Source organism: Cervus elaphus, chromosome 23 (genome assembly GCF_910594005.1).
Source record: "Cervus elaphus chromosome 23, mCerEla1.1, whole genome shotgun sequence".
NCBI classification, from domain to species: Eukaryota; Metazoa; Chordata; class Mammalia; order Artiodactyla; family Cervidae; genus Cervus; species Cervus elaphus.
The window spans coordinates 69,070,946-69,089,956 of record NC_057837.1 but is presented as its reverse complement, the minus strand read 5'-3'; the positions used below and the strand labels follow the sequence as shown (position 1 = coordinate 69,089,956).

General features: G+C 45.0%; 1 long non-coding RNA gene and 1 other non-coding gene across 2 annotated transcripts in view; both read left to right on the top strand.

The window, feature by feature from the left end:
* Positions 1–1,979: 1,979 nt before the first annotated feature.
* On the top strand, positions 1,980–2,052 carry TRNAR-CCU. Its single transcript has one exon. It is a non-coding gene; the product is annotated as a tRNA-Arg (tRNA).
* Positions 2,053–6,592: 4,540 nt separating this feature from the next.
* LOC122682135 overlaps positions 6,593–19,011 on the top strand; it is a 163,502-nt gene continuing 151,083 nt past the window's right edge. The window contains exon 1 of the long non-coding RNA XR_006337226.1: positions 6,593–6,859. This is a non-coding gene — a long non-coding RNA (uncharacterized LOC122682135). The remainder of the gene's footprint in view (positions 6,860–19,011) is intronic.

Sequence of the window (19,011 nt, the reverse complement as noted above, 5' to 3'; positions counted from 1 at the left end):
TCAGCTCAAATCTCAGACCGGCCTGATCATCTTAGTTAGGTTAATCACAATCACGCTTTTGCTCCTAGTGTGATAAAATAGTCGGTCATTACAAAAGCAGTTTATAAAACTGCTTACCAATGTGTAACATAGACATAGAAAAGTACGCATATCCGAAGTAGGCAACTTGATGAGCCTTAACCCATCTATATAACCTTCATCCAGTCAAGGAACAGAATTGGTCGGCCGCCTGAAACACCTCTGCCCCATGTGCTTTCTCCCTCTCCTTGCCCTCAGCGTGACCTGATGACCATCCTGATGACTTTGAACAGTGCAGATTGGTCCTCCTTGGTTTTGTCCCACAAAAACAATTTTAAGAGAACTAGATCATTCTCTTATCCACACCCCTAGACACATATTTTAATTGATTGACTGATTCAATTCATCATTGATCAGATGTTGACTGTGTATAAAACGGATCAAAAATCTGAATTAAAACAAAAAATTCTGGGACTTCCTTGGCAGTCCCGTGGTTAAGACTCCACGCTTCCAAGGCAGAGGTTGCAGGTGCCATCCCTGGTCAGGAAACATGCTGTGGGGCATGGCCGAAACCCCCCACAAAGCAAAAACCAAGAACCTGTGGCCTCAAAAGGTCTTTGGCTATAAACTGACCCTTCACTGAGCCTACAGAATCCCAAAGTGTATCCTTCATAAAGTGCCCAGAACATGCAAGCCCATCTGATCACTTCCTCTAAAGTTCAAGTGCTTATCTCACTGGGTTTTTTATTTTGTTGCTTTCTTTCCTCTTGATTTTATTTTATTCGTTTAGTTCTAAAGGAGGGAAATTAGAGATGCTAGGGTGGATTCCACCTCCCCCACGTCCCCACAACTCCAGCTTTGATCACTTCTAGATGGAGAAGTCATCTCATCAGGCTACCTACTGCATTTTCCAAGAAGATGTGGCAAGTTAGCTTTAAGCTGTTACTTACACACACACACACACACACACACACACACTCACTCAAAACCCCCAAAGCTGTCCTCTTTGTGCTCAGATATGCTGCAGTTTTTGCTTACTGATTCTAGCCCTGCCCTCTGCAATCTCCCTGAATTAATTAGTCAATTCAATATTCAGGTTTTGGGTGTTTTCCTGAGTGCCAGACTCAGAGGCACTTGAGGTAGGGCTTTCTGAACTCTGAATTCTTCTTGTGGAGATCCTGGGATTGACTGATTCAGGGATGTGGCTAAACGAACATTTACTACAGAACATTCCACTGGACGCTAATCCCCAGAAATGCTTTGTGAAAATAGAGCTTGGAGCTCAAAGGAGTTGAGCAAATGCTCCACGCTCGCTGGTCTATTTCTCATATCACATCTTATACTAGCACAGATAAGACTCTGGGAGATCCGGAAGCATAAAAACTGATTCACTTTGTCAGTGTTTTGAAGACTTACATGACTTAGAATTCCTTTTCTTATAGAAGGCCTGTGAGTACTTCTCAGAATTAGTGTCCTCAGGGCAGGATATAGACCAAGAAACATTAAGCATTCTCCAAAACTGCACTAGCCCATGGTGATACTGAGCCCTTGAAACGTGGCCACTCCAAACTGAGATGTGCTGTGTGTAAAAGGATTTCTGAGGTGTTACAGTTGGTAAAGAACCTGCCTGCCAAAGCAGGAGGTGCAAGAGACGCGGGTTCAAACCCTGAGTCAGGAAGATCCCCTAGTGAAGGAAATGACAACCCATTCCAGTCTTCTTGCCCGAGAAATCCCATGGGCCGTGGACAGTGGAGGCTGGCGGGCTACAGTCCACGGGGTGGTAGAGAGTTGGACACGACTGAGCACACGGACCCTGCACTGTGAGTGTAAAACACACACCAGATTTCAAAATCTTAGAAGAAAATCAAAGGCTCAAAGTTTTTATCTGGCTTATATGTTGAAATAAGACAATTTTTGAAATATTGGGTTAAAATGTACTATTAAAATTAACTTCAGGGACTTCCTTGGTGGTCCAGTGGTTAAGACTCTGAGCTCCTGATGCAGGGGGCCCAGGTTCGAACCCTGGTCAGGGAATTAGATCCCATATGCAGCAACTAAGACACAGTGCAGCCAAATAAATTAATTAATTAATTAAAAAAAATTAACTTCATCAGGGACTTCCCTGGTGGTCCATTGGTAAAAGCTTTACCTTCCAATGCAGGCAATGCCGGTTTGATCCCTGGTCAGGGAGCTACGATTCCCATAGGCCTCGTGGCCAGAGAAACAAAACATAAAACAGCAACAGTATGGTAACAAATTCAATAAAGACTTAAAAAACGGTGCTCATTAAGAAAAAAATCTTTAAAAAATTAATTTCATCTATTTCTATGTTGCTTTTTAAAATGTGGCGATTAGAAAACGCAGTGATGCATGTGGCACGCATTAGGTTTCCATTGGAGGGTGCTACTTCAACATTCTGCCGTGCTGGGCAGGCTCTGTGGGCTGAAACAGGGACGTGGGATAGGGAGAGGGTTTGCAGCCTGGTGGAGGACGGACAGGGGGACCCTGGGAATTCACTGAAGGGGCAGCTCACAAAGCTTCAAGACAGGCTGGTCAGGAAGTGGTGACTAAACTGAGATGTGAAAGATGAAAAGGAGTTAGACAGGGGAAGGCAGAGAAAATAGCATGAGCCCAGCCCTGGAAGTGAAAGACAAACTGTGAGGATTCCAGAATGTCTGATGTGGGGGGTGGGGAACAGAGGGTAGGTAGTGACCCAACCTGAGACCAGAGAGGGCAGCCAGGGTCAAGATTTTTGGGGGTCTGGTAAGCCCTGGGTCAGGAAGATCCCCTGGAGAAGGAGACAGACATGGCAACCTACTCCAGTATTCTTGCCTGGAGAATCCCATGGACAGAGGAGCCTGGTCGACTACAGTCCATGGAGTCGCAAAGAGTTGGACACAGCTGAAGAGACTTAGCCTGCATGCATGTAAGCCCTGGTAAGGAGTTTCTCCTGAGGGCAGTGAGACACCGCTGAGGGATTTTCAGTTAGGTGAGATTAGGAAGAATTAAATTTTTAGAAAGAATAGATATTTGGATGGGGGGTAGATGAGTGTAGAGATAAAGTACAGGGAGAATGTCTGCTCAGAAAGTGTTGGAGTCATCGAGAAGTGAGGAGTGAGAAGTCTGGAAACTATTCTACAAACCCTAGAAGTAAGGAAATCCAGCGTCTGAAAGAGTCAGAGATGGGACCACTGGTCGGGACTCCTGCTTGGAGGTGAGACCAGGTGAGAGAGTGGTTGTCATTGTTGCTGTTTAGTTGCTAAGTCATGTTTGACTTTTGCAACCCCGTGGGCTGTAGCCCGCCGGGCACCTTTCGTCGATGGGGTTTTCTAGGCAAGAATACTGGAGTGGGTTGCCGTTTCCTCCTCCAGGGAATCTTCCTGACCCAGGAATTGAACCCGGGTTTCCTGCATTGGCAGGTGGCTTCTTTACCACTGAGCCACCAGGGAAGCCCAGAGAGGGTGGAGCCAGGGTTGATAGCCCGTGTTGTTTTTAATTTTATTCATTTGTTTATTTCTTTGGCTGTGCCTCAAGGCATTCGGGGTGTTAGTTCCCCTACCCGGGACGGAACTCGTGTGTCCTGCAGTGGAAGTACGGCGTCTTAACCACTGAACTACTGGGGAAATCCCCCGGTTTTGAATGGTGAGGCTGTGATGGGAAAACAGAAGTCCTCAGGATGGGAAGATGATGAACTTAGGGTCGTTCAAGTGGAGGGTGGAACGAAATGTGGTGCATACAGTGGGGATGCCCGAGATGAAGTGGACAGCTGGGTGTGATTCTCAGAAGAGAGCTATGGGGTGGAGGTAGAATCCACAGGAAACATCTCCCCCGTGAGCCTCAGTTGCCTCATCTGCATGTTGGCGCTGTGATCTACTTCCCAGTGTTAGTGTGATGATTGGATGATGTATCGAGTTGAATATGCCGGGCCCCGCACAGGCTCACAGTAGGTGCTTTGGGAGATTTGGTTCTTTGTTTCAGAAGGTCCATCAACATTTCCTACAGGGTCAAATGTACCAAGTGCTTTTCAGATACCACTTCCTTCTCCAGTATCCATGGGACCCACATCTTTGTTCTCAAAGTCCCCAGTACACTGATGGGGAGATGTTGCTAGAAAAAGCTGTGGGGAGAGGGAGTGAAGGTGGCTTCCCCCTGCCTGGGTTATCCTCGAAAGGGAAGGAAGAGGGCAGTCAGTGCTCTGCAGTGGAGGAGATGCTGTCCTGGGCGACTGGAGCCGGGGCCACCTGCCCCAAACCTGCCACCAGCAAATAAAGAGACCTTGCCCTGTTCTAAGCCTCAATTTCTCCACTGGCTCAAGGAGGAAGCTCCCCTGGTTCAGTCCCTGCCTTCTCTGGGAGTCCCTGGCTCCCAGAAAGCCTCTTCCCTTTTCTTGACCTACAGAAGATATCACTTCCTTGAAGACTTGGCTCGCTGTGGGCCTCCTGGCGTCTCCTTGCTGGGGCAGAGGGCCAAAATCTTGACAAGATTAAGAAGAGGTTTTGGGACTGGGCCAGTCTGGGAAAACAGGAAAGATGACGAACCAGACTCCCCCTCTCTCCTCCTGGGGGTTGTTTATTCTAGTTTTCCCTCAGCCGAGTTTTCCGGATCCATTGTAACCCTTGACATTTCAGCTGGTGCCTGGCCTCTGGCCCCAGGGCACCTAACACACCTCTCCATCACAGAGCTCATGGAATAGACTCGCTCCCATGCCCACTTGGCCAACTGTGCCGAACTCCTGGAAAGCAGCAAGTACACAGATATATCTAAACTGAGAGCCTCCCACAGTCCAGGGGAGGACTTGTCCTCTCCCACAAGCCTCTCCGGCTCCCGGGGATCAGGAATAATCTTGGCATTTTCAGCCATGGGAAATGAGGTTCAGGGAAGCCACCCACATCACCCAGCGTGCTGGCGGTGGCTCCAGAAATGAGCAGGGCTGGGGATACCTTATCAATGAGAGGCACGTTTTTCTGGAGGCTGCTGCTGAACTTTGCTTGGTTTGCATTCTGACTTTACAATTTCCTGCCTGTGGAATTCAGGCAGGTTCCTACGGGGAGGCAGCACTGGGTGTAGCCGGTTAAGAGCACAGACTCTGGAATTGAAAGTCAGTTCCGCCATCTGCTCGTTCTGTGACCTTGGGCAAGTTCCTTCGCCTCTCTGTACTGCAGTTTCCACAGCTGTAAAACACGATAATAATAGCTCTGACCACATAGACTTGTCGTGCGGATTAAATGTGATAATCCATGTGGAACACTTCGCACAGTGTCTGGCCCAGGGGCCGATTCCATCCGCGTCAGCTGCGTAAGGATTCGGACCTCGAGGACTCCCGCCCCACCTGCTCCCCAGCCTGTCGCCGTCACCCTGGCTCACTCAGCCCCCGGTGTGTGGTTAGGTAGTCGCTGGCGTGCTGACTGCAGGGGAGTGGTTGGGGACTGACTCAGTGTTTCTGAAAACGAGTTTCTGATAATGTGTGGGAGGAGGATCCTGAAGGAAGATTTTCTGGAGTTTCCCAACCACCCTGCGAGGGATTGCTTTTTGCACGCTAGTATGAACTTGAAAATATTTCCAGACGCCTTTTGCCTCCCTGACGGCAGAAGCCACTTGTATGTTCACTGTGAACTGTTCAAACGTTACACACAGATATCAAGCTAAAGTCCTGAGTAATCCTGCTTTGAGAGAAGTGTTCACTGTTATCTAAGACACGCACCGTTTATCTGAGGAATGTCCTTCCAGATTTTTCCTGTGCCTGGTGTGTGAGCTCTGGTGTGTGTCCCACTCCGGGGTATAAATCTAGATGACTGACTGTACCTTAGGGGTGGGCATTGTTGGGCTAGGATGCAGAATTTCACGGAACACTTAATCAGCAGTTAAAGCCACCCATGACTCACACCCCCAGCATACAATTAACCTTCAGGACTCTGAGACCCGGAAATGACAAATCAAGTTCCCACCTGGCTTCAGAGTGAGATCTGAGATTGAATTTCAGCAAGGGGATCCTCCGGTGTACTTGACCTCGATTATGTGCAAGTCAACCAAGCCTTTGTGAGGGGGCAGAATGGGAGCTGTGGGCCCGCTGCCCAGAGAATAGCACCCGTCCCCCCCACCCCACACCCACACCCCCACCGCCACTCACTTACTGTGTGTAGGGAACTGAGCTGAAGGAGCCAGCCAGGCTGGGCTGGATGTGGGTGGTTTCTGTGACCTCATGCAAGCTGCTTCTCTTTCCTCAGGTTTCTCATCTGAAGAATGAGGAGAATCTTCCTGCCTTAAAAGGCACATTCCCCCATCCATCCATCCATCCATCCAGCTATACTTCCATCCTTCATCCATCCATCCATCCATCCATCCATCTATACTTCCATCCTTCAACCATCCTTCCATCCATCCATCCATCCATCCATCTACACTTCCATCCTTCCAACCATCCATCCATCCATCCATCCATAGGAGATGGTATTTCATAAGCGTGTGGGAGGATTACTCAATAAACATAGCTATCTAGAAAAAAAAAAAGAGTTGAGTCCAGTGGTAGATTGTATTATTGTTCAGCAAATATTTACTTCCCCCAGCCCTCCTCACCATGGGAGGAATACACTTCCTCACTGTGTTGACATTGGAATTAACCATGTGACTTGCATTGGCCAAAAGAATGTGTGTTGAAGTGACGATGTCTCCATTTCCCCTTCTTGAGCAGCTGTCACTGGTCGTGAGAACCGTGAGTCCCAGACAGTGGGGGCTGCTTCAGCCTGGATTCAGAATGAGAAGATTCATGGGGCATGCACCCCACGGCCTGGAGCCCAGCCTAGGAGAGCTGTGATGAACCCCAAACTGACTTGCAGACCCCTGGGTGAGAAATGAATGCTTACTTTTATAAGCACTCAGTTTGTAGAAGCTGCTATTTTTCTTCTTCTTCCAGCTTTATTGAGATATAATTGACAGACAGCACTGTATAAGTTTGGGTGCTAGTGGTGAAAAACTCACCTGCAATGCAGGAGAAACAGGAGACTATGGGTTCCATCTCTGGGTTGGGAAGAACTCCTGGAGGAATACTGGCAACCCACTCCAGTTTTCTTGCCTGGAGAATTTCACGGACAGAGGAGCTTGGCAGGCTACAGTCCATAGCATCGCACAGTCAGACATGACTGAAGAGATTTAGCATGCACGCACGCACGCACGCACTGGGTAAGTTTAAGGTAAACAGCGTAATGATTTGACCTACATACTTCCATGAAATGATGACCACTGCAAGTTTAGTGAATATCCATCATCTCATACAGATGCAAAACTAAAGAAATAGAAAAAAAATTTTCTTTATGATGAGAACACTTAGGATTTATTCCCTTAACACCTTTCATACATAACATCTAGCTGTGTTAATTATATTTATCATGTTGTACATCACATCCCTAGTACTTACTTATCTTATAACTGGAAGTTTGTACCTTTTGACCACCTCTATCCATTTCATTCACCCCCTTCCTCTGGTTACCACAAATCTGATATCTTTTTCTAAGAGTTTGTTTCTGAAGTATAATTGACCTATAACACTATGTCAGCTCCTGTTACACAACATACTGATTGGATATTTCTATACATTTCAAAATCATCACCTTGGCAAAGAAGTTTTTTTAATGCAGCATCATTGTAGCAAAATCTGATCCATGCGGATCTCTAACTCACTCCTTCTGACTGACTTAACTTGGGTTCAAAGAAGGATTGTTTGATCAGATGCTGTTTGACCTGAGGTCTGAATGTTAAGAAGGACCTAGCTATATGGCCATCTCAGGGGAGATGTTCTGGGCAAAGGGAACAGCAATGCCATGGTCCTGAGGCTGAAGGAAATGTGGCCTGCTTAGGAATAGGTCAGTGGGATGAATTGTTTGATAAGAAAGCGGAAAGGGGTCTGAGGTGCATGTATTCAATGGGTCACTTCACATTTCCACTTGGACATCTCTCAGATGTTTCAAAATATCAAATCCAAAGCTGAATTTGTGGTCTTCTCCTAAATCCATCCTTCCTTTTTCATTTCCTCATCTCAGTCAATGGCACCATCCTACCTACCCAGTCCCCCAAGCTACGAGGCTGGATTTCATCCTTAATTCTTCCCTCTCCCGGAAACCCCACATCTAATCTATCTTCAAATCCTGACAATTCCACCCTCTCGTGATCTCATATTAATATTTGTCCACTTCTTTCCACTTCCGCTGAGACCACCCCGGTAGAAGCCACTGTCCTCTCTTGCTTGGACCACAGCATTAGCCTCCTCCCCAGCTTCCCTGCCTTCATTCTTAGTGCTTCTCCAGTCAGCCCTCTACATGGAAGCCAGTGGTCTTATTTAAAAACAAATCATCTCTCTTCAAGTGAGTGGATAAACAAACCCTGATTCATCTATCTGTACAGTGGAATATTATTGAGCAATAAAGAATGAGCTAAGCTTTGGGTTGAATGGTTGCATGACAATGTGAAAATACTTAATACTGCTGAACTGCATACTTAAAAATGTTTAAAATGGTAAATTTTATGTTATGTATATTTTATCCCTCCCCCGACACACAAAAGAATGAGCTATCAAACCATGAAAAAACATGGAAGATCTGTAAATGCATATTGCTAACTGAAATAAGCCAATCTGAATAGGCTACATATTATATGAGCCCAACTTCTGGAAAAGGCAAAACTATAGGGACAGTAAAAAGATCAATTGAGGTCAGGGAGGAACTGGAGAGAAAAAAATGTCAAGCACAGGGTATTTTTAGAGCAGTGAAACTTTCTGTATGATGCTATAATGGTGAACTCTTGTCCTCAGACATTTGTCAAAACTCAGAAGTATTAATATACAACACGATGAGAGAACCCTGGTGTAAACTATGGGCTTCTGTTAATAAAAAAGCAAAAATCTCACAAAATCAAACAAGTCAAGTTTCATGACCCCTCTGTTTAAGACTTCCAATGTCTTCCCTCTGACCTGGCTAGGAAGATCTGTCTGTCTTTCCTCCGCTGGTTCATTCATCCCTAGTCATTCTGTAGGGTTCAGTTTATTTACATTTTAGATATTTTCTTGGCCACGGCACACAGCTTGTGGGATCTTAGTTCCCTGACCAGGAACTGAATCCAGGCCCTCAGTAGTGAAAGCGCAGAGTCCTAACCACTGGACAGCCAGGGAATTCCCTAGGGCTCAATTAAAATGTCACCTCTTCAGAAAAGCCCTCCCTCATTCACCAGATCAGACCCTCACCACCCACTCCTTTGTTTTACCTTCCCTGTAATTCAGTTCTTCAATTCTGCAGCATTTGCACATTTGTAATTAGATAGCTAATTGTTTGTGTTTATTTGCACAATGGTCTCATGCCCCATGAAGGTTGGGGTCACGTATCCATCTTCATTATCTTATCTCTAGAGCTGAGCTGGTGCCTGGTACACAATAGAGGTCAGTACACATGTGGTTGAACACAGTTTGAAGTGAAACTCTTCTCTGATTCCATGTATATGAAATATCCAGAATAGGTAAATCCATAGAGACTGAAAGCAGAAGGTGGTTGCCAGGAGAGGCCTGAGGGGATTCTTTTGGGGGGGTGGTGTAAATGTTTTGGAACTTGACAGAGATGATGAGTGTTCAACATAATGAATATACTAAGTGTCAGTGGACTGTACACTTTAAAGTAGCTCATGTAATGTCATGTGAACTTCACCCCAGTTTAAAAAAAAGAGACTGAAAAAAAAAAATAGACTGAAGCATGAATCAATGTATTTCTTTCCTTCTCCTCCTCTCCCCTCCCTCTCCTTCCCTTTCTCCTCCTCCTCCTCTTTCTTCACAGCCTTATAACCCCTTATCTTTCTCAGGTTCAGACGAGTACCTTTGGCCTCAGAGGTGGTTTTTGTAGCAGAAATGCAGAAAGACTACAAAACAATTAATGTTTGCTTTTTCCCTTAAGATTTTTTATTATAGAAATTTAAAAATATATATTTATTTATTTGGCTGTGCCAGGTCTTTTTTTTTTTTAGTTCTACCACTTTATTGCTACCAACCCATCTCCCTCCACCCTCGTGCGTACATGCTCAGTCATGTAACCCCATGGACTGCAGCCCGCCAGGCTCCTCTGTCCATGGACTTTTCCAGGCAAGAATACTGGAGTGGGTTGCCATTTCCTTCTCCATGTGCCAGGTCTTAGTTGGAGGATCTTCACTGTGGCATGCGAGCTCTTTAGTTGTGTCTTGTGGGATCTAGTTCCTCGACCAGGGATCGAACCCAGGCCCCCTGGCATTGGAAGAGCGCAGTCTTAGCCGCTGGACCAGCAGGGAAGTCCCTGTTATAGAAAATTTTAAGTGAATACAAAAGTAGAATAACGTAATGAACCTCCACATACCTATCACCCAGCTTCAACAGTTATCAACTCATGGGTGAACTTCCTATACGCCCACCTCTCCCCCTCCTCCGTTGTTTGAGTTTATGCAAATACCACACACTGTATATATCATTTCATCTGTAAACATTTCCTCGTGTCTCTCTTAAAGATAAGAACTTTCAGCATGTAACCGCAATACCATTATTGCACCTACAAAATCAACAACACATTCTTAACACTGCCAAACATCCCTTCAGGGCTCAAATATACCCAATTGCTGTGTTATTTGAAAACAGATGATGTATTTGTTTGAATCAAGATCCAAACAAGGTCTATAGACTGCATTGAATGATATGTCTCTTAAGACTCTTTCAATGTACAGGCTCTTCCACTGTCTCTCTCTTTTTGTGTAAGAGTGGGAAGTGAAATAGAGAGGACTTGGAGAGATAACCCCTTTTTCTTCAATTTATTTATTGAAGAAATGAAGTATTTGTCTTGTAGAGTTTTCTACAGTGTCGATTTTGCTGATCACATCCCTGTGGTGTCATTTAATGTATCCCTTTATATGATGTGACTAGGATCTTAACAGAGTCAGGTTAGATGGTTTTTTAGCAGGAATACCTCACAGGTGATGTTGCACACCTCTACCAGGAAGCACACCATGAATATGTATTTCTCTCTCTTTCAGCGACATTCCGAGCCATTGATGATCATGGCCTCAACCTAGTGTTTTGTTGAAGGCTGCAAAATCCCAAATGCAAAATTCTAATTAAAAAAAAATTTTTTTTGGTTATACCGTGTGGCATGCGGGATCTTAGTTCCCCACCACGGATTGAACCCACGCACCCTGAAGTGGAAACAGAGTCAATCACTGGACCACCAGGGAAGTCCAAAACTCTAATTCTTAATTTTTTTCACCTATTAGCAGAAATACGTCTATCAATAGAAACTTCCTGTAACAAATTAGTTGATTACAACGAGAATCAGTTTGTATAGGAGAAGTGGAAAAAAAATACTGATTCTTTCTTTTTATTTACCAACTTTCAAAATGTTAACTTGCTTCCCTAACATGCTCAAAGAGAATCCAATGAGATTTTCTTTTTCTTCTTTTTTTATTGAGTATCATTATGAACTTAAGGACTTTAAATGTGTTGATTTTAAACCCTATTCATACTCAAATTGTCTCATCTTTAGCCAGATAGAATCTCTTCAAATTGATTTCTGAGTCCTTTTGACATGACCTTCTAGCTTATTTGCTTTCTGGAATAGCAAGATGTTCTGGGATCATCTTGTACATTTTTTTTTTTTTGCACTAGACCTGGAATTGGCCATTTCTCCAAAGAGCCTTGATTCTTGGGAAATGATATTTAGATCTTTCACAATCTTTCCTCTAGGCATGCTCATAGCTACTCCATTGGTAATTGTTTCCAGGTCCTTTCAGTGGATAGAGATAAAAAAAAATTAAGAGGTCTTGAGTTCACACTGATAAATTCAAATTTAATTTAGATTACAGAGTCTTTGCTTAACTTGTTCAGTTTTAAATTTATATTTCTTTTCCCTTATACTGAGAGTCTGGGTTTTGAATGGCAATAACACTAAATTTATGTATAATCCAAGAATGTATAGTCAAATTAACATATCAAAATTATTTGAAATGATTCTTCTGTGAATGATTCCACTATCAATTTAATTCCTAGTTTGATACATCTGTTTCATTTTGATTTCAAGTTTTAGGGATTACTTTATTTGAAATTCAGTTTTGCTTTAATAATTATGTAGAACAGTGATAGAGTTCTACAGCCAAACCTTCAAAATAAAGTATACTCATAGTAAGTCTAGATTCTATACCTGTTCCCTCCACTCTGGTCTTTCCCTGTCATAGGTAATCATGTTTAAAAAGTTTTATTTTTGTATTTTCTTCTTTAATTTTAAAGAGTGTAAGTGTATATGTGTACATATATCCCCTCTTTCTTACATAACTGGTAGCATACCATATATATTTCTTTTGAGAGGTAATTGTTTGTTAAAGTGTTTTTTTGTTTGTTTTCCTCTTTAATTTTTAAATAATTAAGTTTTTGACTGCACCACGAGCCTTGTGGGATCTTAGTTCCCTGACCAAGGGCTAAACCTGGACCCATAGCAGTGTAAGCACAGAGTCCTTACCACCTGGCTGCCAGGGAATTCCCTCCTCTTTAATTTTAAGTGATATATGCATATGTATGTATATATATATTTATATCCCCTCTTTCTCACATAACTGATAGCATACTACATACACTTCTTTCAGTAAGTATGTTCTGAAGTTCTCAGCCCGTCTTTAACTATATGTCTCTATGTTTTTAGTGATAAATTCTGAAATTCACCCTATTATAATGTGTAGAGACAACTCATTCCCTTTTCACAGCTGCATAGTACTGCATCAGGTAAATGGACCATGATTTATTCACTTAATCCCCTGTTGAGGGACATTTGGGTAGTTTCCAGTCATCTGCTATTACAAAGAGTATAATAACAAAAAGTCTTGTGCGTAATTACTCTCAGGCTTTTGGCAGGATATTTTGGGGATGGATTCCTAGAAGTAGGATTGCTGGGGGATGGAATCCTATATAATACTGATTTTTGAAGTTCTAGCCCAAGAATACCTTCTGCATGAGCTTTTTCAGAGGACTTCTCTGTGCCCCAGTTTCTCATCTGCAAAATGAGAATATTAACGGCATTTCCCTCAGAGAGTTATTGGGAAGACTAAACAGGCTAAAGGTTTAAAGTGCTTAGAATATGCCTGGCCCACAGGAGGTGTTCAGTAAATGTTAATAAGGGGTGGGAAGTGCAGGAGTATGTACGCAGGGAGGATGGTATGTAACATTAGATGCAGAAATGAATCTTTGAGAAGAGAGTCTATGCCTGCTGCACTTGCCCTGCCGGAGAGGTAGGAATAGTAGAATCCAGAGACGAAGTTTAGAGATCAAAGAAGAGATTCAGTGAAATGATATAGACTTGCATGTATTCCGAGGGAAAAGAAGAAGGAAATTGTCACTTGACTGCGTTTATTTATTTATTTTTGTCTGCTCTGGGTCTTTGTTGCTGCACATGGGCTTTCTCTAGTGGAGTGGAGGCTACTCTTCATTGCAGTAGCTTCTTTTGTTGTGGAGTGTGGCCTCTAGGCGCATGGGTTTCACTAGCCGTGGTGCTCGGGCTTAGTTGCTCCCAGGCGTGTGGGATCTTCCCTGACCAGAGATTGAACCCGTGTCTCCTGTGTTGGCAAGTGAACTCTTAATCACAGGACCACCAGGGAAGTGCCCAATTGACTGCATTTAACCTGAATTTATTGACAGTAAATCTCTACCAGAGGGTGGGTACTTGAGACAGATGTTCCACTCGACGACAGAAAAATCAATTATTTTGCGTTTTTACATTAGTTTACGGCCTATGAAATTTGTACCCGTTACAACATAATTTTGATCGATTAGCTTGAGGCATAAGAAAAGTAGGATTTGAGAGAATGGGAATGATGCTGCTGCTGCTGCTAAGTCACTTCAGTCGTGTCCGACTCTGTGCGACCCCGTAGATGGCAGCCCACCAGGCTTCCCCGTCCCTGGGATTCTCCAGGCAAGAACACTGGAGTGGGTTGCCATTTCCTTCTCCAATGCATGAAAGTGAAAAGTGAAAGTGAAGTTGCTCAGTCATGTCCGACTCTTAGCGACCCCATGGACCACAGCCTACCAGGCTCCTCCATCCATGGGATTTTCCATGCAAGAGTACTGGAGTGGGGTGCCATTGCCTTCTCCGATGGGAACGATAGGGAGGGGTAAAAAGAAATAGTGGGAAGTGGCTTTGTTCACCTTACACATGAGCCTGGAGCTGTGTTGTCCAATATGATAGCTACTGGCCTGTGTGATTAGTGGCCACCATGTTGGAAAACCTAGCTATAGAACAAATAACTCATTGCAAAAAGTTGTATTGAACAGTACCGATCTAATCCACATTCCAGTGGAACAGCATATGTGGAGATGTTATCTGGGCAGTAGACTGTGGTGCTGAAGGTCCCATCCTAGTACCTCCATCTCTGATGTCCCCCTAAATGGGGCAAAACTGGCTCTCTGAAGGTCCAAGCTAGCTGCCCAGAACCACGTGGCCCTCCAAATCCATGTCTCAAGCTCCCCCACCCTCCTCCCTCCTCCAGAGAGCATCTGCTTGCAGCTCCTGCTCTTCATCCCTTTCCCTCCAGCCTGTCTCCTCAAAGTTTTGTCCTGTCTCATCCCCCAAGTCTCTTTCTCAGGGTCCTATTAGGCCCTGACTCAGCTGACCTATTTGCCCTTCATCCTCTGCCAAGGCTGGATGCAGATGACTGGGGGACTGCCTGCAGGTGGAGGCAGGCAGGGCAAACCCCCAGCTGGTTCCTACTTAATCTCTGCTGGCTCATATTTCCTGTTCCTGTCACCAGGCCCCTGGGCCTATCAAAGGGTGCTGTGGAAGCTGGCCCCTTCCTTCCTCCACCGTGTTTGCTTTTGAAAAAGGGGAAGTGGAACCGCCCCAGGGGCTGTGAACTGGACTGACAGCACCACTCTGGTTCTCTGTTCCCCTGCAACCCTCCCGGCCCTAAAACCTCCAGCTCTCAGTCCTACTCACGTGATCACGCCCACCCCACAAAAAGCCTCATCAAAGGCTTCTTGTAACATTGCAAGTTCTAGGAGCCCAGTGCCTCGGACTCAGAGGAAGCCCCCCTGCTCTGCTTGCTCCTGCAGGGATGATGTGACCACCTCATTGCTATCCCACTTCCATTCAACAAACGGCAATTGGTCATCTACTCTGGGCCAGGCCTGGAGAACACCAGGGCCGAGAAGACAAATGAGGCCCCTGCCCTCTGAATGTCCATCTGGTGGGGAAGATAGACACGAACAAGAAGGGCGTGGGGTCCTGTCTGAGGACCTGGCTGGATTGTTTTTGATCAGTCGCTTAGTTGTGTCTGACCCTTTGCGCTCCCACGGACTACAGCACGCCAGCCTTCCCTTGTCCTTCACCATCTCCTAGAATTTGTTCAAGTTCATGTCCACTGAGTCGGTGATGCCATCCAACCATCTCATCCTCTGACATCTCTTTCTCCTCCTGCCTTCAATCTTTTCCAGCATGAGGGTCTTTTCCAATGAGTCAGCTCTTTCCGTCAGCTGGCCAAAGTATTGAAACTTCAGCTTCAGCACCAGGCCTTCCAGTGAATATTCAGGGTTGATTCTTTTAGGATTGATTGGTTTGATTTCCTTGCTGTTTGGGAAGTGGATTCTAATACTGGTGGTTCTTCTGGGCTTAGAAGGAGCCGTGGATGCTAGGCAGGGAGAGAGGAGGTGTGAGGCTGATGTAAACTCCTTGAAGACAGGAACTGTGGGCCATCTGCCCCCCTTGGATCCTCAGTATCTGGTTCAGGAGTTCATTAAACACTGTATGAATGAATGAATGAAATAATACTGACTGAGACTGGGGACAAAGCTGGGGGCTTCTGAGCTGGCCTCGCTTCTGTGGTCCCCTCTACTGCCCACTGTTCTGCAGGGCTCGGACCCCAGCCCTGAGTGGGCCAGCTCTGTTCCACTCAGATTCATCCTCTGACATTTCTTAGTCATTCCCAACCTAATTCCAGCTCAGGGATGTTATGGGTCTAGACGTCTGTTCTGCCTGCTACTCACTTAGCAATTTGTCGAGTGGAGACACCAAGTGGTCAGACCCTGGAATGGCGGTGGTCATGCTGAAGATGGATTCTTGATCAACCTGAAGACTTGGGTCTTGACCCTATGTCCACGCTGATGCTTATCCTGCTTTCTAGTCCTGGAATGAGCTCTAACCCTGGTCACAACCTAAAGCCTGTCCTCCCAAACAGTACAGCTCAGATCAGTGGCTCAGTCGTGTTTGACTCTTTGCGACCCCCATGGACTGCAGCTTGCGAGGCCTCCCTGTCCATCATCAACAGTACCCCTAATTTAAATTTCGTATTATAATGACTTGATACCACTAAAAAAAACCTTTTTATTGAAGTGTAACATACATTGAAAAAAGTGCCCGTAGCATAAGGATTTTCACAGATGAAACACATCCAGGTAATCAACACTCTGCTAGCATCTCTCACATCCTACCAGCCACAACCTCCCAACGTTTGCCACCATCCTGACTCCTGGCAGCTTATATCAGTTTTATCTGTATTTATACTTCTATATACAGTTGACCCTTGAACAACACAGGTCTGAACTGCTCAGGTCCACATATGTGGATTTTTTTCAGTAAATATAGCACCTGTATTTCCATTTTACAGATATTTAAATTAACAAAGAGTGGGGAAGAATTTGTACGCGATTAGCGATCACAATTGCAACTAAAGATGCTGCATGCTGCAACTATAGAGCCCGTGTGGTCCAACTGAAAAAAAAAAAAAGAATCCTGAGTGCTGCTACTAAGTCCCAGTGAAGTCAAATAAAGAAACAAAATAAAAAAAGCACCCAAACCAAACAAAAAACTAAGACTTGAGTTCTGATTCTATCCAAACTCTTTCAACTTCCTGCCCTTGGGTGAGTCCTTTATCAATTCCCTTGTCTCTGAAGCAGGCAGAGCTCTACGGGGACTTTTGGCTGTCTGGGAGTTGACACCCACTAACCCTTGCATTGTTCAAGGGTCTCCTGTGTTTGAAATCACACAGTATATATATTTTGGTGTCTGGTTTCTTTTGCTCAATGTCATGTTGATGAAATCATCCATATTTCTCTGTGTGTTTGTTGATAGTTCATACTCATCAGCATGGAGAAGGAAATGGCAACCTACTCCAATATTCTTGCCTGGGAAAATCCCATGGACAGAGGAGCCTGGTGGGCTACCTTCCATGGGGTCGCAAAGAGTTGGACATGACTGAGCACACACACACATACTCATCAGTGTTTTGTGTTTCACAAACCCACTGAGAATCTAGGCAAAGGAATTCAGTCCAAATCTGATCGAACCTCTGGATCCAGCTGCCGACTTGCAGGAAGCACAGAGGTAAAAATTTGCTCGTCTCCCAATTGCACACGCTCATTATGGACCACTTCCACCGCTTAACTGCTAATTCTACGTAATCTCTATCTGAACAGGTATTTTGTAGCACTTAACCTTGGAGGATTCCCTAGGAATTCACTGTTTTTACTAAACTGGCCTTCAGCCTTATACTCTGGGCCTTCATCAAGATGGTTTAGTTGGAGACTTCCCTGGTGGTCCAGGGATAAGAGTCTGCGCTCCCAATGCAGGGGGCCTGCGTTTCCATCCCTGCTCAGGGAACTAGATCCCACAAGATGCAACTAAGAGTTCACAAGCTGCAACTAAAGATCCTGCATGCCGCAATGAAGATCCAAGATCCTGTGTGCTGCAATTAAGACCTGGTACAGCCAAATAAATTAATAAATAATTTTATTTTTTTTTAAAAGAAGAGTTATAAGAAACAGCCTTAGGAAACCTGGATTTACTGGATTTACTGGATTTACTGTCAGGAGCTTCCTGGAGACAGTGTTCATTCATTGTGTCCACAGTGGCCTCTCCATGGGAACTCCAGAATAAATTTCTTCTGCATCGTTGTACTAGAAATAAGTATTTTCCTTGGAGGGGGAAGGGAGTGGTTTTGCTTTTAGCTGACACAGGCCTTATGAATCACGTGATGGATCTTGTTTCCCTTTTCACTATGGCTGCTAAGAAGCTGAATCATTTCTGCAGCATACGATTTCCAGTGCCTCGGACTCTGAGCTGAGCTGTCTGCACTAACCCTCACTACTGGCTGCTCTCAGCTTTCCTTCTCTCACTTCTCTTCTGACTCTATTTCTTTACCTTCTTATTATTATTTTTTTTTTTAACATTTTTACTCCTAAATTATCTGTCAGCTCTTGAGGAATACAGGGAGATGGCCATTTCAGGAACATGGACATGACAGTAACAGGGTGCCTTTGAGAATTAAATGCTGGGACCAGCCGAGTCGGTTTGGAGCAGAAAAGTGCAAAGGCTACGGTGGGAGCAGGACAGCTCCTGGGCACGATGCTTGGTGATGCTCTAGGTTTGTGAGACCCCGGCGGAGTCTCCGGTTCCCAGCATGACCTCCTCTCCACACTCCTGCCGGGGGATTAACAGACCAGATTCTGATCTTGGCATTTGACTGACTTCCCCCTTGTGACTCTGAAGGTTGACCACTTCCTATGTGTGTGTCTCCCGAAAGCAAAGGCAACAATCAAGCTGTCACTGAAACAAGAGGAGATTTATGACTTCCAGCTAAAAGAACCATTTTTACAGGAGGCATGCTTGATGGGTCCCAGCTGTGGCGGCTTGGACAGACTGGGGGCTAGAAGGTCTCCTGCCCTCCTCTGCCTCCTCCTTCCTGCATCATCTCTGCAATTTGGAATCTAGACCCAGAGCCAGCAAGTCCAAGAAAGTGTGGGGTGGGGGACTGGGGAGACATGAATCTGGAACTCTGGGCATCCAGGGCTTTTTGTTTATTTGTTTGGATCTGGTTTATACTTCCTGCAGGGCTGGAAGACAGCTTTCAAAATGATCCCTGGGCCGTTTCATTTGGAAAAGAAATAATTGTTTTAATCGTAAGCGAGCACAGAAGTGAAGTCTTTCCTGGCCTGGATTTCCCCAGCAGGAGAAGCTTAATGCTGGCCACTGT